At 55.7% G+C, this 21,070-nt stretch overlaps 1 protein-coding gene and 1 long non-coding RNA gene across 2 annotated transcripts in view; one reads left to right on the top strand and one right to left on the bottom strand.

Moving 5' to 3' along the window:
* Positions 1–21,070, top strand: part of Agap1 (ArfGAP with GTPase domain, ankyrin repeat and PH domain 1) — a 411,357-nt gene that overhangs the window by 21,080 nt on the left and 369,207 nt on the right.
* On the bottom strand, positions 1,418–20,771 carry LOC125350162. The gene is made up of 3 exons (XR_007210683.1): positions 20,761–20,771; positions 6,799–6,806; positions 1,418–1,684 (listed from the first exon to the last, which is right to left on the bottom strand). It is a non-coding gene; the product is annotated as an uncharacterized LOC125350162 (long non-coding RNA).

The raw sequence follows: 21,070 nt of genomic DNA, 5'->3' as shown, positions 1-21,070 counted from the left end.
TGTGTTGTGGTGAGCTTCTCGGCTTGTGCATTTCCCCGTGTGTGCGATGTGTGTGCTGGTGTTCACATGACTAAGCACACGTGATCCCACGTGCTCTACTCGCCGTGTGCCCGTGTGCTCCGCACACACAGAGGCCCCCCCCCCCCCCCGTGGAGAGTGAAGTGTTTGACAGCTTGCTCAATCCATAAATAGATCCCCAGCATAAAATCCGGCCAGGCCTCGCACTGCCTAAGCCTTTAAATGGTTGGCCGGGGCTTTCAGAATGAAATCCGCATTCCTTGGCCTCACCCTGAAGCCTTTGTAGACTAGGTCACGGGGGTAAATTAAGAAAGGCGCAGGGAGCTGCCTGGCTCCGCATTCGGGGCGCATGCCTGCACTCCAGCACAGCTGTGCCCGCACCGCCGGTGCTGCTGTCCGGGCCTGCAGCTCACCTGCGGGGTGCCCTGACCTGTGTTCTGCCTTGCGCTCTGTGTCTTCTGTGTCACACGCACCCCTTGGTGGAGTGCTCGGCTTTCCTAACCACGCAGCCAGCTGCCTCAGCTCGAGGTTCACTGACTCTCAGGGGCCACACAGGTGACCCCTGGTGGTGGCCGTGCCCGAGCTGGGCCTGCCACTCCCTGTGGCCTGTACCCTTTGTTCTAAGTGTGGGTACACACAGGTCTCCCCAGCAGAGTCTCAGGTGTACTCAGGGGCTCTGGTCACGCGCCTCCCCCCACCGGTGTGTCGCCCAGACCCAGGCATATAGTGATGGCCAAGAGCTTGATTGACCGAGGGAGAGAAGAGGGCATTCTGACCCAGAGAGGGCCAGGCGTCTCCCCTGGGATAAACCTGTGCTGCTGCAGGGAGCTTGACGTGTGTTAGTTCAAGGGCTGGGGTTTCCCAGAGGAGAGGCTGTGTACCTAGGCTCTGGAGACAGCCGCGGCTGCTGCCTGAAGAAGTCTTTTCCTGAGGAATCATTGTCAGCATTTAGGACCCTGTAAACTCTTTAACTGGAGGTAACCTTGGCCTTCTAAGCAGGTGGTTCTTTCTTCTTAGAAGTGTTGGAACCTGTTTGCTTTCCAGCTCAGGGCTGTCTGGGTCCTGGATTAGAGACATCAGAATCCCATTCTGGATCACTGAAGTAGGTGTGGAATTTATTGGCAGATACGGGGCGTGGAGACTCCGGAGGCACTGGAATGGACTGAGCCGGGGTCCTGGGAGGGCACACGTCACTGCGTCTTCACGGTCCCGTGTGGGTGTCCTGCTTCCTGGGTTGTGTCTGCCTGGGGTGGGATCTGCCCCTGCTTGCCCCGGGAGGGCAGGAGAACTTGAGCGGCAGCCCCGTCAGGATGGCTGCAGGGAGCAGAGGGCCAGGTGCTTGAGGGAGAGTTGGAAGGGTTCTGCAGAGTCCACCGCGCTGGGGAAGCTCGAGGGTGAGAGGTGGCGCATCGGCCCGAGTCCGGTGCTTGCTTGTATTTCTGCAGGAAGATGTCGAGTCATTGTAGAGCCCGGCGTTTTGTAGTATTCATGTAACAGAACTGGGTGGAGGGGAGAGAATGGGAAGTATGGCGTGGTGAGTTGGCACAGATGCTCTTCTTTCTAAGGTAGGACAGTCTATGCTGACGTGTAGGTTACACTCCTCCCAACTATGAATGAAGTGCTCAGAGGGCCTGGCGAGGTGACAGAGATGCCGGCGTGGGGTACGCTTTCCTGTGGGGTAGGTCCCTGCCGAAGGGCGTGGCCAGGCACAGCTAGGTGCTGGGGCTGCTCCTGGGTTGTGTGTGGCCTTGGTCGCCTGGTAGTGCTGTGCTTTGTGGCAGGTGGTGGGCCGCCCCCAGCTCGGCGGCGAGTGCTCTCTTTGCTCTTGCTGGTGAGGGTCCTCCGGTTCCCATGGCTGCCCTTGGCTCTCCTCCCTTCCTCTCCCAGACGTTTGGGTTACAGGCTGCTCCCCATCTGTCCCTCCGGCACTCCCTTCCCACACATGCCTGGCAAGGCTACATGCCCAATAGGTGCTTGCACAGTGGATGCCTTTCCGGAATGCTCTACTGCATCCTCTGACCCCGGAAATAAACTCCGCGCCTGGCCCCTCACAGGTCGGCCTGCGTCCAGAGCGAGCGAGCGTCAAGTCACGGGCATCCGTGTCCTAGCAGCGGCCCGTCCCACGCTGCGCCTGCTCCCGACCGAGCTCCCTCCACCAGCGCCTCCGCACCTGCAGACAGACACCAGACAGAGCTTGCCCGGGGCTGGGTGTGTGGGTGCGCATCCGTGCTACCCCCGTAGAGGGTGTCACCGTGAGCCACGGAGCAGCGCGGGGGCCTCCTCCCGCAGCCAGTCCGCCCGCTGTAGTGGGACTGAGTTGTCCTCATACCATCGCCCCAAAGGCAAGGACAAGGTGCTGGCAGGGTTAGCTCCCAGAACCCTCTACCTTCCCCTCCTCTGTCTTCCTGATAGCTTCTCCGTGTGTGCACGCGTGTGCACGTGTGTGGTTCCTTCTCTTTTTCCCTCACTGTCCTTCTATCTCTCTCTCAAGTGTGTCAGTCAGTCCTGTTGGATTGGGTTCTTAGGGTGGCAGTTCCTATTCATCTCTTCTTGAAAAGGCATATTTCTACTAACAACCACTTTGGGGGTCCAGTTCAGTTCATCACCGTGTCTACCCTTCTCCCTCCTTGCCCTGTCACCTGTTGCTGTACAAACACCAGGGTTCCACGAGTGTCTCTGCGGTCAGGTGCTGCAGTGTGGGGTGGTGGCCCTGACCGGGTACAGGGGACCGCTGACCCCAAACCATAGGGAACGGTTTATTTTCTGTTGTTATAATTTACCCTTCCTCTTACTTCTTAGTAACTTTATATCTACTACATCTACATGTACAGTTTATAAACTGTGATAATTTGATGATTCATGATTGTATCTAAATAGAAATTTTATCTATCTAACTTTTAGGTTTTGTAGTTTTATTTTTAACCGAGGTTGCCAGGACTTGTTTTCTTCCTGGCACTGAGGTTTGAACGCAGACTAGAGCTTACTTAACTCTGCTTGCTTGCCCATAGCTGGTGCTCTACCACTTCAACCATACCTCTAGCCCAGCTTTTTTTTTTTTTTTTGCTAGTTATTTTAGAAATGGAGTCTTTTGAATTTTTCTTCCCGGGCTGGCTTTGAACTCTGATCCTTGAAATTTCAACCTCCTCAATGGCTAGAATTACCGGTGTAAGCCACTAGTGCCTGATAAGATTAACTTTACTATGAAAAAATAATAACTGTGAGATTACTATTTTGTTAGATATTGAGAAGGGTTTGTGTTCAGCGGTGGGGCTTAGCTCAAGTGGTGGAGCCCTGGAGGCCTTGAGTTCTGTCTAGTACCACACCCCAAAACAAGTATGTGTTTAGATAAAAGTAACTGTTTTTAAAAATTAAAAAAAAAACCCCAACAAACTAGACTATTTTAGTTATAAGAGCCAGGACTCCGGCTGGAGTCTCTGTCCTGGGAGGAGAGCAGAGGATCTTCCCTTTGTCCAGGGAGACCCTTCGGCGTCATTCTCCTGGATTTAGTCCATATAAACCCCAGTGAGTGCCGGTGTCGTCTGGCTGGTGGAGTCTATCTATCTCAGAGCCCAGCCCTGCATCTCCTTCACCCACTGGTGGTGGTGGGCCCTCTGAGGGCTTCAAGTTACTGAATCCACCCTGTCACTGCCTGGTGGACTTCCTGGGGCTGCGGTCCCACCCCTCCCTGCCTCGGCTTCCTAGAATCGCTTTGGTCTCCCTTTTCCGCCCCTGGGCCAGGATGGCAGTTGCTGTCAGCCTGGCCTGTGAGACTGAGCTGGCTGCAGCCTCCCAACACCCCAACACCCTGAGGGTGCGCAGGGAAGGGAGGGGCTGCGGGGCTTGGAGGAAAGACCGCCTCCCTGAACCTGAGCCATGGGAACATTAACCATTAGATAGCACTTTGTGTTTCCTTCTTTACACTGTGGCTTTGAACTTGGTAGACAGATACTCTGTCCCTGGAGCTGTGCTTCCAGCCCTTTCTTGTTGAGTCATTTTTCATGTGGGATCTCATGTGTTTTGTCTGGGGCTAGTCTCTGACTAGGATCCTCCTTCTCAGGCCTCCTGCATTTCCACGATTACAGGAATATACAGGCCTTTGGCCTCAAACCTTCCCATGTCAGCCTGTCGAGTAGCTGGGACTACAGGTGCCAGCTACCATGCCTGGATAGATAGCACTTTTCTTATCCTCCAAGTCACATTTGTTTTCTGTAGCATAGACCCAAGAGGCCATGGGCCAACTATCAGTGGTTAATGCCGTTAGGTTCAACTGCCTTTCCAGGCTGGGAGGCCGGTATCTTGGATACACATACTGCCTGCCCGTGGTTTCTTCAGTTGAGGACTTACTTGCCTGTGATTGGGCTGTGTAACAGAGGGGTAGAGGACTTGCTGCCCACCCCCCCCCCCCCCCCCCGTCTCCCTGGCCACCCACTGCTGGGGAGACAGCAGAATTGTCAGAGTAGACTTTGACCTGCTTGCAGCAAGTACTGTTAGTGACAGCACTTTGCAGCTTCTGTGGCAAGGATTATGTTAATTGGGTTATTAATTGGTTTAATTCTCACAGCAATTCAGAGATCTCATTCCCAATTTACAGATGTCAGAACCCCAGGCTGAGTAGCAAATGGTAAGAAATTCTTTCACCTTTGGAAAGTAACAAGAAGTGTAGCAGATGTAGAATTTTAAGAGAGGTACATATGTTCTTGGATGAGCCTTATGTTCACATGTGTGTACGTGTGTGCACACATGTGTGCATTTGCAGTACAAGAAGTGGTATTCTAAAGCGTGACAGAGTGTCTGGAAGCCCCATGGTCATTCTCCCTGAGCGGTCCACCAGCTTCGGCCTCTGCAGCCCCTCTCTGGGTCTCTTTCCTCCACGTACCCCGCCACCCGCCAGTGGTTTCTCATGTGAGTCCCAGAGCTCTGGGGTTTTCACCCGTAAGTGTTTCAGTGTCTGTGCCACAAAAATGCAGACTCTTAAGAAAACACCTGGTCTTGGCTCCAGAGCTCACCTCCCGTGGGGCTCTTCCGGGTCACCGGCCAGGCAGGCCCTGTCTGCGGACGTCCCTGGGCGTTAGCACGTACCTTGACAAATGGTGTCTCACATGCATTTATCCTTTCCGTGTGTGTGTGTGTGTGTGTGTGTGTGTGTGTGCAAACCAGTACTGCTGAGTTGCAAGGGTATAGTGGGGTGTATGTTGGGAGGTGGTGAGTTCTGACACCGTAGCTGATCAGCCCCCGGTGGGTGACTGCGTTCTGAGAGGGTCATTGTAGATCCAGGTGAGATCAGAGCATGCCACCATGTTGGTTAGGAGGGAGCTGGGCTCTGAGCAGCTGCTCACTTCCCCGAGAGGGGACAGACATGCTGCAGCCTCACCCTTGCTGGCTTTGCCGTGCAGTGAGTGAGTGGCCAGCTCCTGCCCTGTGCCGGGGGAGCCTGCAGGGCTGGCTGAGACTAGGACGAAGCCACTGGCTTTGGCAAGACATGGGTCACTCATCGGTGGCCTCAGTCAGCACCCACCCAGTGGCTCTTGGAGACAGATACTAAAAGGTGCAGCTCGTGTCCCTGTAGCGTGAGAGAGAGAGCACTGGAGAGCGATAGCGTGGGCCTTCAGCCTCCCCGGCTGGCTGCATCAGGCGTGACTGGTCTCGGGGCACCCCCACCTCCACCAGCTCACCCTGGGGCTCCTCAGAGGAGGGCTGCTGGTGGAGGTGGCAGTGGCTGTGAGAGATGGCAGGCCGGGCATGTGTCCCAGGAAGGACCGGCTTAGGGTGAGGGGACTTTGAAAAGGCAGGAGAAGGGCTCAGTGGATGGGTTCTGGAGAGACTGCGGGGGGGGGGGGGGGCGGCGGGGGAGCCGAGAGGGAGCGAGGAGGTGGCAGAATGGGGACAGCGAGCTGGCAGAGGGAGCTCGGAGCTCACGTGTGGAGGAGGAGAAAAAGCGGTGGCATTTGTGCCAAGCCTGTTTCTCCTCAGAGCTGAGCCGAAGGCGCAGGCGAGGCTGGGAAGCGGAAATAGATGGCGGCATCTGCTGGGTGCTGCTAGACAGCGTGTCCTGTGTCCCCGGGGAGCTGGCGGGCGGGGGAGAAGGATGGAGCGCCTTGGGCTTGTTTGGCGTGCTCTGTGTGACGTGGGCACGTGCGTGAGCTCGGGCTCCGTAGCGAAGCGCCGTGCAGAGATGTCTGGCAGACCCCAGAGGCTGCCAGGTACCAGCTCACGGTGCTGACACATTCAGTTCCCGGTGAGGGGCCCTGGCGGGTCCCCTGCATGGGGCCCCGTGACCTCATCTAGTCCTGAAGGCCCATCTCCTGGTGCCATCTTGGGGGGCAGGCTTTGGCATTCGGAGTGGGGGCACACGTGTCCAGCCATCGAGGTACACATGAGGGTGCCCAGAGCCTTTCGTCTCAGCAGCCGCCTCTCCGAGGAAGGATGCACCTCATGCACCCGGTGCGGGCTCTTTTAGAGGCAGGAACCGGTTCCCAGCTCCCTGGGAAGGGAGGGACGCTACAGTGACTGCACAACACCCACACTTGATGGACAGATGTCCCCGGCCAGCCCCTTGGTATGTGTTCCTGTGCCCACAGCGGGGGGAGGGGGGACTGTCCCCTGAGCTCCCTGCTAGCCCCTAGTGACCCATACTACAATGAGCCCTGGGGGTTTAACCCCCCCTCTCTGGAGGAGACGGTGGCATCTACCATGTTACAGAGAAGCAGCCTCGGGGAGGCCTCAGTGTGGTCAGGCCACAGCACCCAGTGGGCTGCGCACAGCCTCCTCAGCTCCTTCCACTGAGCTTCCTGTTGCCAGGGTTGGGGGGGACCCATGCATTCCTCCATGGGGCAGAGCACGCTCGGAACGCGTCACCTCTGCCTTGCACATGTTCTTCTGGAGCATTTAAAAAACTGAACATGCATACGGTGTGTATGTATACATATATGCACACACATGTATGTATATACACACATATACATGTGTACACATGTAGGTATATACACATATAAGAAACACATACATATATGTACATACATATATGTATTTGCCTTTCATATATACGCATGTATACATGTACGCATGTGTGTGTATATATGTGTGTGTGTGTCTTTTCTTTTTTGGTATTGGGGATAAAACCCCGGGTGTTGCACTGGGTGGGTAAGCGCTCTACCACTGAGCTGCACCTCAGCCCGTCCTGGGGCTTTTTGGGACCCCACGTAATTGCCTGGGACACTGCTTCAAGAACATGCGCCCTCTTGATTTGATTCTTGGATGTCGCTGTCAGAGTTAAATTTTAAAGTTACTTTTTTTTTTAAGGAGAAACTTTTCTAGGCAAAATCCTTCCATTGAAACATTTTTTTTTAAATTTAAAAACGAAGTTTGAAATAAATATGTATTCCTCCTTAGTCTGTCGGATGTCAGTGGCACTTTCAAATGTCAGGGTTAGGTTCCCGGGGGTTAGTATGAATCAGGCCTGACACTGAGTGAAGATACTTGAGGTTGGTTACCTTCTACCCGTTCTCCTCTGCCCGGTGGTCACTGCCTCATGTTAGATTTGTGTTCTACCCCTGTGCCTCTTTGACGTGTAGATGAGATCCTCAACGCTCACCTCTGTGAATGACGGGCTGTAGCGCGGGTAGGTGGGCTGAGGGCACTGTGAAGCCCGCTTGCGCCTCCGTGTGGGGGCCGCCCAGCCTGCCCGGTGCTGGTGTCTGTGTTGACGGGGACCTGTGGGGCGGGGGTACGTCTGCGCGGAGGGCGTGGGCGTCAGCTGGGGCGCCCTGCTGCCCCACGGCTCCTCTGCCTTGTTTCTTTGGAGACTGTGAATTCCGTGGTCTTTGTCTTCGTCCAGTGGTGCTGAGGTTCGGCTCAGGACGTTACCTGGCAGACTTGGTATCGCTGGGCCACAGGTGCGCTCCCCCCCACCCCCAGTTCTTTGATTTTCATTTTTCAGTCATTTCCATGAAAATGTATAAATAATCCCTTTGCATTCCTGTTACATAAAGAGATTGAATAAGTGTCTTGTGAACACATTAGAGTGACATGGAATGAGTTGTTTTAGAGAAAGAAGTACTTGTTAAAGAATTTTTTTAAAAGTTAAAAAAAAAAACAACCCAAACCCGACAACCTTCAAAGGCCTAGGAGCTTTGTACGAGGGCTGTTTATGTAGAATAACCTGCAGGGCTGGCGTAGGATAGACCGCAGCTCTGTATCATCACCCCTCCCCCCTTCCTGCTTCCCCGTCCCCTTTCCTCCCTCCTCTTCCCCTCCCTCTCTTCTTCCTTCCCTCCTTCTTCCCTCTCTTGCCCTTGTCTTCTTCCTTCCTTCTTCTGTTCTCCTCCCCTTCTCCCATCACCCCTTCCCCTTCCTCTTTTTGCATTTATTTTCTATACTGGATACAAACTCAGGACCTACTTAACTCATGCCCCTTCCTTTTTCCCTTTAATTATTGTTTGGTTAGGGTCTTACAGTTTTTTCCTCCCAGAGTCAGTGCCAGACCACCGGTCCTCCTACTTAAGCCTCCAGCAAAGCTGGGATTGCAGATACAGCACCATGCCCGGCTTCTTTATTGAGATAGGATCTTAGTTTTTGTGTGGACTGGCAGTGAGCTGAGATTTCTCCCAGTTTTGGCTCCTGAATAGGTGTGTGCCACCATAATGGACCCCTTTAATTTTGTTTTTGAGACAAGGTCCTGTTAGCTTTGCCTGGCTGGCCTCAAATCCATAACCTTTCCCGGGCCTCCTAGGTGGCTTGGGTTATTGGTGTACACCACCGTGTCCCAGCCACCTGTTACTTCTGTAGGTTGAGAAAAGTTATGATACGTGATTGTTATAGTTAAGGTTACCCTGTAACTCTTTTTTTCCCTTCCCTACTTTTCTCAAGTCTGGTATGTCTGTTAGACATGTCAAAACCACATGGGCAAACACTTCCATGGTTTGGGGAAGCATTTATCACTCAGCTTTGGGGGAGGAGGCCTGCCCGTCTTGCTTTTCTTCTGAAATGGAAATGCTGTCTCAAGTAGAGACTCTCTGAACCCCTATCAGGCAGCAGGGAGACATGGGCTGCTCATTGTCAAGCTAGTGTTCGTTCTTGACAGGCGGCGGCAGCGATCAGGAGAGGTGGGGCCTGGGAAGCCGGAAATGTGCACCCATGATGTGCAGTTGGAGCAGGATGCTCAGAAGTGATCGTGTACATTAAACTGACCTCAGTCGGTACGTTACTAACCAGGGGAAAATGCTTGAACAATAGCCCTCAATTGCCATGGCCTGCACCAGACATCCTCCTGTTTGAAACAGACACCTGTAATTTGTGTTCATTGTGGGCTTATGTCTTTAGCCCAGCATTTCAAGGCTTCTGTAGGTGTCCTTCCGGATGCTTCTCCTTGCTTCCATTACCACCTTAGCAGACATCGCCCCACTGTTAGCACCGCCATGCTCACTGGTCCTGTGCCACCTTTCCCGTGAAGGGCGGCTCTGTGCTTAGCCACACCGCATCAGATGCCGCACTGCTTCCTGAGTTCTTCGGTTCTAAACAGTGTAGGGGTGCTCATTGCCAGCGTAATCTGAGTTGTGCAAGGCCTTAAGACATTCTATTACGTGTTTACTTTTCTAACACTGTTTGTTCCAGGATGTTTGTACCAGTTTAACTTCCATTCAGGAAAGCCCAGCTGGGCCGAAGTTGGCAGAATGGATGCCATCCTCACGTCCTCAGCCTCCGAAGGAGGCCAGCACGCCCACATCCCCCCCTCCCCCCCAGTGAGCCTGCCCAGGGCACAGGCTGGGCCATTCACCGGCTGCACACTCCTGGCCACAAACCCTTCCTCCAGAGATTTTACTCCCGAGGCTTCAGAAGAATATTGATTGTAGACTTTGCACTGACTTCGGGTCTGGTATTGTAACTTGGAAAAGTGCCCCAACACTGGGGCACTGTGTGTGTGTGTGTATGTGTGTGTGTGCATGTGTGCACACACCCTGCCACTTGAGCTCAGCTTCACTTCTGGCTCTTAAATAGTTATTTTGAAGATAAGGGTTTCATGGACTTTCCTGCCTATGCTGGCTTTGAACCTTGATCTTTAGGTCTCAGCTTCCTGAGTAGCTAGAGTTACACATGTATCTGGTGCTCAGCAGATGTGGCTTGTGTAAGTCAGTGAACAAGGCTTTCTTCTCTCGTGGCTTCAGTGATGTTGTTACTCGTGCTTTGGATTAGTTATGGTACTGTGTGAAGGGGAAAAAAAAATCAATGAGTAATTTTCAACAAATTGCTAATGAAAGAAGAACAAAGCATAAGAAAAACTCGGCATCTAGAAGAGCAGTATGTGTGGGCCAAGTGCAGTATCCGCAGCTCCGTGGTGGCAGTGTGAGGTGAGGTGCAGTGTCAGGAGATCGGTGATGACAGTGTGAGGTCAGGTGCAGTGTCAGGAGGTCCGTGGTGACAGTGTGAGGTGGGGTGCAGTGTCAGGAGGTCCGTGGTGACAGTGTGAGGTGGGGTGCAGTGTCAGGAGATCGGTGATGACAGTGTGAGGTGAGGTGCAGTGTCCGGAGCTTGGTGGTGACAGTGTGAGGTGAGGTGCAGTGTCTGGAGCTCCGTGGTGGCAGTGTGAGGTGGGGTGCAGTGTCAGGAGCTCCGTGGTGACAGTGTGAGGTCAGGTGCAGTGTCAGGAGGTCCGTGGTGACAGTGTGAGGTGAGGTGCAGTGTCAGGAGCTCCGTGGTGACAGTGTGAGGTCAGGTGCAGTGTCAGGAGCTCCGTGGTGACAGTGTGAGGTGGGGTGCAGTGTCAGGAGCTCCGTGGTGACAGTGTGAGGTGAGGTGCAGTGTCAGGAGCTTGGTGGTGGCAGTGTGAGGCGAGGTGCAGTGTTAGGAGCTTGGTGGTGGCAGTGTGAGGTGAGGTGCAGTGTCAGGAGCTCCGTGGTGACAGTGTGAGGTGAGGTGCAGTGTCAGGAGCTCCGTGGTGACAGTGTGAGGTGAGGTGCAGTGTCAGGAGCTCCGTGGTGACAGTGTGAGGTGAGGTGCAGTGTCAGGAGCTTGGTGGTGGCAGTGTGAGGCGAGGTGCAGTGTTAGGAGCTTGGTGGTGGCAGTGTGAGGTGAGGTGCAGTGTCAGGAGCTCCGTGGTGACAGTGTGAGGTCAGGTGCAGTGTCAGGAGGTCCGTGGTGACAGTGTGAGGTGAGGTGCAGTGTCAGGAGATCGGTGATGACAGTGTGAGGTCAGGTGCAGTGTCAGGAGGTCCGTGGTGGCAGTGTGAGGCGAGGTGCAGTGTCAGGAGGTCCGTGGTGACAGTGTGAGGTGGGGTGCAGTGTCAGGAGATCGGTGATGACAGTGTGAGGTGGGGTGCAGTGTCAGGAGCTCCGTGGTGACAGTGTGGGGTGAGGTGCAGTGTCAGGAGATCGGTGATGACAGTGTGAGGTGAGGTGCAGTGTCAGGAGGTCAGTGGTGACAGTGTGAGGTGGGGTGCAGTGTCAGGAGGTCCGTGGTGACAGTGTGAGGTCAGGTGCAGTGTCAGGAGCTCCGTGGTGACAGTGTGAGGTGAGGTGCAGTGTCAGGAGCTCCGTGGTGACAGTGTGAGGTGGGGTGCAGTGTCAGGAGGTCCGTGGTGACAGTGTGAGGTCAGGTGCAGTGTCAGGAGCTCCGTGGTGACAGTGTGAGGTGAGGTGCAGTGTCAGGAGCTCCGTGGTGACAGTGTGAGGTCAGGTGCAGTGTCAGGAGCTTGGTGGTGACAGTGTGAGGTGAGGTGCAGTGTCAGGAGCTCCGTGGTGACAGTGTGAGGTGAGGTGCAGTGTCAGGAGATCGGTGATGACAGTGTGAGGTCAGGTGCAGTGTCAGGAGGTCCGTGGTGACAGTGTGAGGTGAGGTGCAGTGTCAGGAGCTCCGTGGTGACAGTGTGAGGTGAGGTGCAGTGTCAGGAGCTCCGTGGTGACAGTGTGAGGTGAGGTGCAGTGTCAGGAGGTCCGTGGTGACAGTGTGAGGTGAGGTGCAGTGTCAGGAGCTCCGTGGTGACAGTGTGAGGTGAGGTGCAGTGTCAGGAGCTCCATGGTGACAGTGTGAGGTGAGGTGCAGTGTCAGGAGCTCCGTGGTGACAGTGTGAGGTGAGGTGCAGTGTCTGGAGCTCCGTGGTGACAGTGTGAGGTGAGGTGCAGTGTCAGGAGGTCCGTGGTGACAGTGTGAGGTGAGGTGCAGTGTCAGGAGCTCCGTGGTGACAGTGTGAGGTGAGGTGCAGTGTCCGGAGCTTGGTGGTGACAGTGTGAGGTGAGGTGCAGTGTCTGGAGCTCCGTGGTGGCAGTGTGAGGTGAGGTGCAGTGTCAGGATCTCCGTGGTGACAGTGTGAGGTGAGGTGCAGTGTCAGGAGCTCCATGGTGGTGACAGTGTGAGGTAGGGTGCAGTATCTGGACCTCGGTGGTGGCAGTGTGAGGTCAGGTGCAGTGTGTGGGGCCCCCTGAGCTGTGGCTGTGGTTAGGTAGTGGTGCCCTGGCTATACAGTGCTTCCTCCCTGTTGTGGATTTTTTTTTAAAGAAAACAACAAAAAACATAAATACTTTTCTCAATCTAGTAGTTCGTTATAACCCACAAGGGTCAAGTTCACTCAAATCCAAGCTGTCACACTGTGACGAAAGAGGTTTCGACACTTCTCTTTTTAGGTATACTGGAGATCCAAATATTTGTGGCAAGCCGGAAATGAAGTGATATTAATAGGATATTATGTAAGAAAGCTTAATGACTAATTTTTCCAGATCAGACAAGTGGAGAATGGTTTTAGGGAAATGTGTGCATCCGTTCCTCGTTAGTTTACTCTTTTATAATTACCATTGTCTAGAGTCATGTCAGGTAATTAGAAACTAGGTGGCATTTGGGGCCGAGGATCAAAACAGATTTCACTTGGCCTCTTGAGCAGAATTAGGCACTGGCGCGACAGGTGTCCTCTTCCCGCTTTGGAAATCACCAGCCAGGCCCAATTTTGGTTGGTCGTCCTCCTTCTCAGTGAGAAATCACTGCTGGCGTTGATCACCTGTGGGGGACTCTCTGCCCCTGTCCCTTTGGGTCATTGTGTGGCTCGTAGGACCACTCTGTTCTAGAAGTTTCCATTTTTGGGGCAGAGGTTGCAGTGGTAAGGGGGAGGGGTAGAGGAGGCTGTCGATTGGGCACATGCTAGTTGTTTGTGTTGCCAGTGCTGAACCAAACCGGAACTTCATGCAAAGAAGCAACTTCCCAGGGGAAAGGGTGAGGACTGGGGGCTGCGTGGGTAAAGCCCGCCTTGGTGTTCCTGTAGCCCCCGGCGGAGGCCTCACTTCTGTGCAGACGCCATCGCGGTCCCTGCCGTGGCCTTTCTGTGGTCGGTGAGAAGCAGCGCGGTGTGCCCCGATTCCGCTGCTCCCCCGGCCGGCTCCAGCAAAGGGCACGTTCCAGCATGTTCTCCTTTGCGAAAGGGGGCAGATTGGGAGGGACGGAAGTTCAGCCTCCGCCGCGCACACAGATGCTGGCGGGACTTTGGCGGCACACATCCCTGTTGTACACCAGCGTTCCCCCGGGGCCTTCATTGGTTAAACACCTACGCAGAGAACAGTGTGGCGTCTGCCTCGCGGTGCCCGGCAGTGCTCTGCGCCAGACCCAGCGTTTCCTCCTGCTTTGTCAGTGGGTTACACCTGCGTCTCTGGAGCGCAGCTCAGCTTCAAGATGGTTTACCTTGTCTGACGAACGCTTGGCATTGGGTCAGTCAGCTTATGCGGTGCGAATCTGTGCACGCTTTCATCACACCGGGGCTGCAGGGACTCGGGCTCCTCACTCAGGACTGACTCAGAGACTGACGCGGACGTGCCCCGCTGACTGTGGACTCAAGGTGTAGACAGGCGGGCTTTAAGCTCTCCATCCTTTCACCTGTGCTTCTAGCATGCTGCGGTTACAGGTGTCCACCACCGCGCCGTGCCTGGCATGGCTGGCGGGCAGTCTCTTTCTTTTCCAGGGCCTTACGATTGTGGCCTTACGATCCCCTGTAAGAACTGTCAGTTGTAGTTTTGATGTTTTTGCCAACACCATGCATTGGAACTTCCTTCAGCGGGGGCGCGTGGGAAGTGCACCCAGCCCCAGGGAGCAGGAGGGGGGAATGCCCTGTCCTGCGGGCTGCCCCCTCCCCCCTACTCAGGGAGCCCCCCTAGAGGCGCACCAGCCCCCTCACCCGGGGGACCATTTTCTGCCAAGGTTGTGCAGAGGCCGAGGTTGCTTCCCGAGGCTGGATTGCTTCCACCTCCTCCAGGGAGAGACGGCGCCGGAGAGGTCCTCCAGCCCCGGCCACTGCCTGCCTGCCTGCCTGCCTGCCCTTTTCATCTCTGCCGGCTTTTCAACGCGCGCAGGTGTGTCCGTGAACTTCCAGGGAGGACTGAGTTCAAGAAAGCCAAGTACTGCGCGTGACGAGCAAGTGTATTGAAGAGGGTCTGGGGTCACCCGCGCCTGACCCTCATTATGTCAGTTACTACTAAATGAAATTAGAACTTCACTGCCGCCCCTCCCGTGGAGGCGCGGGGAGAATTGATCTTGGGGTAGTATTTTGGATGTAAAACACACATGAAATGGAGTCCCTGTCCTCTTATCCTCCCTCTCTCTGTTCTGCACCGTGGGTAGTAAGGAATGGCTTTGGGGTGCAAGGTTTCCTCAAAGACCCCGGGGGCCGGGCCGGGCCGAGCAAGGCGGGCAAGTCCTTTCATGCTCTGCCTGCCCTGTCCTCACTTTCATTTCCTAGAGAAAAGCCTTTCTGCCGCCTTGAACAAAACTTGTATTTTCATGCCTAATAAGTGACTGTGCGTGTGACACACTGTGGTCTCGGAGAGTCTCAGCACATCCAGGCAGGCAGTGGTCTACTTTCCAGAACTTTCTGGTCGTGCAGGCCTGTGTGTGGACCTGGCTCCCGGCCGGTCTAGCTTCCAGGGCTCTGCAGGGTTTGGTCCTGGTGGCCTCCGTGTGGGTTTGCAGGGCGGCTTTGGCCTCCGGCTCTGATGATCACCACTTGCTGCAGCCTGAGCGCGTCTCACCTTTCCAAGCCGGGGGCATTTCCAGAGCGTTTATTTCCCTCTGCTGTAGACACAGGTTTCCTCAGTCGGGGTAATCTCCGCTTCCAATAGTTGAGGTCTTGATAATGGCTTATCAGGGACAGATCCGATGTTCATTTTTCCATGGAATTACTTCCTTCAGCTCCTGCTGGGAGCCTAGCGTCTGCTTGCGGCGTGCTCGTCCTGTTTGTTACCTTCTTGTGGCACGCGCAGGGGGTGTGCCCGGCGGGGCCTCGCGCCTGGGGGAGGGCAGCGCCGGCCTGCGTGTCACCTCGGTGGCCTTCAGGCTGGTCACGGCTGGCTCGGGCGTCATCTTCTCTGAGCTCTCTCCCAGTGACGGTCTGGCTTCGTGTCTCTCCTTCCCTTCCCAGCATCCATAGGACGGACTGGCAACTCTGAGGTGGTGGTGGCCAAGGCCAGGTCCTGGCAGAGTGGCGTGCGTCCCCCTCTGTCGTCCCTTCACGGATGAGTGGCTTTGACTCCTCTGCCTGCAGCGAGCCTTGCACGGGGGGAGAGGGCAGAGGCCCCGGAGCAGCCCGGGGCGCCCGGGGGCAGGGCGCGGAGGCCGCTTAGACAGACTGGGGGGGGTCCTGGCCTGTAGGCCAAAGGGCGTCTTTGGGTGGGCTGCAGAAAGGGCGGGCCCTGGGGAAGATGTGTCACCCCCACGCACCTGGCTGTGTCTCGGCCTCCGTGGGAACTTGGGGCTTTTCCTGTAGGAATGACCGACGCGAGCCTCACGGTGCCGCTGCAGCAACATCCCGGAGCCTGGGGGGGTTTCCAGGTTCACAGGGCGGAACTCGGAACCCAGTGCCACGGCCTCGGCCACCGAGACACCACGGGCCACAAAGCCGCGGAGTGCCCTGGGGGGACTGGCTGCTGGCATCACTTGGTGGTTTCTGGGTTTTTTCCCTCTCTCTCTTGTCCTTTATGTTTTTCAGTGCCATATTAAGTAGCTCAACCACATTTAAAATCACCTGCCTCTGTTATCAGAAAGATGGGCACACTCGCCCCTGGATAGTGGACTGGAACGAGTCTTTCTCAGGTATATTGGCCATACCAAGCGGCATCATGTCAGCCCTCACTTTGTATTTCCCGCGGCGGCTGCTGAACCCCGTGTCCTTGGAGCTGTTGCCCACGGGATCCCCTCAGCCTCTTCCTGCCCTCGAACTGCGATGGGGGAGCTGGGATGTTAGCGACTGAGCCTGTGGAGCCGAATGTGCAGAGCCGGAGCGGGGTTTGTTACTGGTGGACCCTGCTGTGTGTGCGGACGCTGCAGAGGGGAGACGAGTGCCCTGCCCCGTGTGGAGTGGCCTGATCTCCTGGGGAGTCGTCCCCTGGGGCAGCGCCTCCCGCCCTCAGCCGTCGTGGCGTCTGTGTGCATGCGTGGAAGCCCAGGGGTTCCATTCCCTGCGGGGTTCCCCATCGTGCCCCCCTTGTGGAGAGCCCTTCCCTCTGGGGGAGCCCCTTCCCTGCCTCCTCCTCCAGCGGGGTGCTCCCCTCCCCTCCCCTCTCCTCCCCTCCCCTCCCCTCCCCGCCCCAGCTACCTTCTCTTGGATTTGGGGTTTCTGCTGAGGACAGTTTTTGAGGTGCATTGACAGAGACAGGGTTTAGTTTTCCATTGTGGCTTTGGAACTCCAGCGAGGGAGTCACGTTACCCAAAGCCAAATAGGAGGAGACATGCTTTGAAACTTACTCTGCCTTCCTTCTAAGACTGTTTTCAGTAAGTGGAAACATGGGTTTTTTTTTTCAACCTGTTATTACTTTATTATAGCATCTGAAAACTGCTTTCTCCTCCCTGGTGGGAGGCAGGAAAAGGGAGAGCTCTGTGTTACCCACTCTGCCGTTCACAGCTAAGTGGCGGCTGCGTCCTCGTGGTGTCTGCCTTCCCCTTGTTGACGGAAGCCGCGGGGCAGGGTAGCAGTGGGGGCCCGCAGCACCCCAGTGTGTAATAACCGCTTTGGTGAAGCCTTGCTGGAGACAGTGTGTGTGCTACATTCCCTTGTGCCCCACGTTCAAGGACACGCGTGAAGGGCAGAGAGCAGCAGCACTGCTGTTGTGTCCTCAAACGAGCCGGGCAGTGGGGTGTCTTGGGGTTCCCGCTTGTTCTTGAGGGGATGGGGGCAGGCAGGACTGCGTGGGGAGCTCCCGGCCCTGGAGAATACCGGTGCTGAGGGCTCTCTAGCCTTGCCGTTCTGGTCCTTCCTAGGGTTCGGTGCACCCCCCTTGGTGAGGGGTGAGTTTTGGTGTAGTCTCTTTGGGTCCTTTTCCTCCCGATTCCCGTGGTTCTTTCCTAAGTGGGAAGGGCGGAACCTGAGTCCTGAGACAGTGCTCCTTTCTGCTTCTCCTTGTGTGGACCGGTGGTGTCCAGTCCTTGGATGGAAAGGAAGTGGTCCCTATGCTGCTGGCTCAGGCAGCTCCGTCCACAGGAGGTCAGAGAGCCGGCCAGAGCTCAGCCTCCCCCACCGGGAGGAGTCTCCGATAATACTCAGCATTGTAAAACCCAGACAACACCAGGGAAAACCCTCCCTTGCGGCCCAGTACGGATGCATGAGTTTGCTGTCACGTAGGTGCTTGAAAAAGGCTTTAAAAAGTTCCGTGTTTTATATTTGAGATCATTTGAAAAACGGACTGAGAATTTTTTCAGTGTGACCTTAAGGAACTAGTTGGTTCTTGGGGGCTGTTGTGCAAGCTGTCGTGCTTGCCGTCTGTGGGTGAGTGTGACCATGGAGCCCAGAGCCTGGCAGGTGTCTTTCACCCCCACACAGGGCAGGAAGGGACACTGGCTTCTTTGCTCTCTTGCCTGGTCTTGTTCCTCCCCTGATTGTCTTACTAATGGCCCGAATGACTTGTGAGGAAGATTCTCCGCCTTGGGTGCTGTGGGCCACCCAAGTGGGGCTTTGTCCTTCATCTTCTGGGCGTGGGGGTGTCAGTGCAGGCCTTGCTGTCCCGTGGGGCGTCCTTTTCACCCAGGGCTGGGACCCGTTGGGCCGGTGTAGCTGCAGTGTGGGGCTGCCCCTGGGCGGCACTGAGTGGCTTGGCCACAAGCAGGCTGCGGGATCCAGTCTGGGATCTGGCTGACCTGTTGGATGCAGGGGAAGAGCTACTGGCTTTGAGTGTTGGCCAGGGGTCAGAGACGTGTCTGAGCATCCGCATGAGAGCTCTGCCAGGATGGCCCTGGGCCCCTGGGGGTGTTTTCTGGGCTCCTCATGGCCTGCAGCTGTGTCAGGGCTGTGGCTTAGGCTCTGGCTCCTTAGGCTTTCTGTGTGTCCTCTGTACAAAAGCCCTGGGCGTGCATTTATGGAGCAGCCGGGGTGCGCCAGCCGGTGGTGTGTGGGGAGGGTCTGCTCTGAGCCTGCCCTGGTCCTAGCAGGCGACTCTTGGGGTCTCCAGCAGTGGCGTGTACCCTCACGGAGTGTAGACTCACTGGGGAGTCACAAAGCAGCGTGAGATGACACCCGGCCGCCGGCTCACTGCATATTCACGTATCTGAGGCCCACGCCGCCCTCATGACCCGCACCTGGCTGGTTCCGGTCCTGCCTTCTTCCTGCAGTGCCGGCAGTCAAGGAAGCGCCAGGGCTGAGAAGTCCCGGCATTTGCTCATGAAGGGTCATCTACCTGCGCGTCGGTCACTTAGGTGTGACTTCTGTTGGCTTTCTGGAGGGACCCGCTCTCACTCCGTGGTCCTCGAGGGAGGATTAGCCAGCAGGCCAGGAGGGACTGGGGCTAGCGTCACACCGCATGGTTTGCTTTTAGGAAAAGCGCAAGAACTACCAAGGATGTGTGCCACTCTGCATGGCTGGCGGGGTCCTGAGTGCCCCTGTCAGAGTTCCTGTGTTGAGTTTCTTTCGTGTCAGCAGGATACTCCAGAGGCTGGCCAGCTCCCTGGGGCGAGTGTGCACTTGTCGCCAGCTAAGGTGGAGGCCTGGTCCTTACGCAGAGCCAGCCATGCGGACCTCGGAGCCCTTGCCCTGTTCGTTATGCACGGAACAGCCCAGGCCTGCTCAGATCTGTGCTCACTAGGGGTACTGAGACCCCACACTGGGGGAGGGAGGTGGACAGCCTGCTGGACAGTAGTAGCCCCTCACACTGCCTGTGGATACCCCCCGAATCTGTGGTTCCTTCCATAGCCCAGAAAGCCCTTTGGTAACCCTCAAATTCCACTTGGTACAAGATGGAAGGCCTCTTCCTTCTGGGGTGCTGGCTTGGGGGGGTTGCTTCTGCCTCAGATAGAAGAACTGCTTGGTTTCCTTGTGGTTTGCACAGCTCTGACCCAGGATCACGTTGTAGTCTTCTCGGTGATCCGGTGTGGTGTGTGTGGAAGTTTATCAGTGGACTCGTGTGGATGTTTGACTTGAAGGAAGCACTAGTCTACTGAGCTAAGCAGGCCTCTAGGTGTAGATGTTCTGTTCCCTGCATAGTCCTTACCTGTTTCCCAAAACTACCCTTTCCTACCCCGGGATTGCCAGTTGGTTGTTGAGCCTGCAGTCCGTAAAGGGAAGTAGAAGCCACAAGGCGGACCCTCTGAGCCATTCTGTATGCAGATTCAAGGCCTTGTTGAGAACACATGATGCTGATTAATATTCTATTTGGCTGTTACTTCCTAAGTTGTAAGCAGTGCAGATATTGATGGGTACTGTCAGTGAAGAATACATCTTGATTCATCCCTGCACACCCCAAGTATGTATGGCTTGGTAACCTGGGTGTGCACTGGTGGGACATGATTCTTGGGTGGCATAGATTGCCTGTGCTATTTTTTTTTTTTTTTTGCGGGCGGGCGGTGGGGGGCTTGAACTCAGGGCCTGGCACTGTCTCTGAGCTTTTTTGCGCAGTGCTAGCAGTGCTCTACCACTTTGCGCCACAGCACCCCTCAGATGGTGGAGACTTTGCACAGGGCTTGTTCAGAGTGATTTCACAGTGAGTGTGCGTCTTGTGTGTTCTGTGGTAGGATCCCTCAGGAGCCGCCCAGCACCTGATCCCGTCTCCTCGCTGTCAGGAGGGGCCGAGTGTGTGGGGTGAGGTAGTAGTGGAGGGGGCAGGCAGTGCCAGGATATCCGTGCATTGCCCAGAAGAGGGCCCAGTGTGACCTCATGGCCATCGCCTTTAATTAAGCAGGTTATTCTTACAGCATTCTGTGAGCATGCGTGCGTTGCACGGATGGAGACGGTAATCTGGGAGGCCTTGGAGGCCGGCCATGCTTGGGCGCGGAGGAGCCTCCTGTGTGCAGCCCAGTGTAATGGGCACCTTTCCCTGCGGCCCCCCAGCCCCCAGGACAGCGTGTGTGGGTTTGCAGACAGCGTGAACCTCCTGCCCCCGAGGAGGCGAGGCAGTCAGAGAGACATTGGCAGCCACAGATACTTGGTCACCAGCCTGTGTTCAGCTCTGCCCCCTCCCCCCCGCCCCCCGCTCTGTGTAAAGGCCTAGCCCCGATTGCTTTTTGGGTTAGTATTCCATAAGCCTGGGGAAGCCTTTGCTCTTCTGGATTGGCTGATTATCTAATTAAAAATGATGGTGCCTTGCCTGTCGTGCACCCGTGAGTAACCTTAACCGTATTGATATTTCAGAGCACTCGCACCTAGCAGTTCCCAGTCTACTCAGATCATTATTCTTTATGCCATGGTGTCATTTTCTTTCTCTTGTTGGAAATCTATAGAGAGTTGGTACTTTCGGGGAAATAGATTTGTTGTGAAGTCTGTATTGTGCAGTGTCCAGACACACCAGTCTCAAACGAACTCTTCCCTGTGATGCACGCGCTCGGAACCCCTTCCCAGAAACGTGAATTCTAGAAGCAGGTGGGAGTGAGGCCGCACCACGCTTCCCTTCTTCACTGGGGCCTCGGCGCCGGCCGGATACACAGCACACGCGTGCGCGGGACGCAGGGCCCCAGTCCTGAGAGACAGAGTTGTGACTGCTGGGTGCACACCGGGTGTGTGGGAAGGCTGGGTGTGCGGGCCGCCCGGGGCTCCCGGGGTGAAGGGAGTGAGCGGAGGAGGCGGCAGCCGCTGCAGCTTCTGCTCTCGGTCAGCTGAGGGCGGGAGATGCT

Source organism: Perognathus longimembris, chromosome 4 (genome assembly GCF_023159225.1).
Source record: "Perognathus longimembris pacificus isolate PPM17 chromosome 4, ASM2315922v1, whole genome shotgun sequence".
NCBI lineage: Eukaryota > Metazoa > Chordata > Mammalia > Rodentia > Heteromyidae > Perognathus > Perognathus longimembris.
This window is presented reverse-complemented; position numbering and strand designations above follow the sequence as displayed.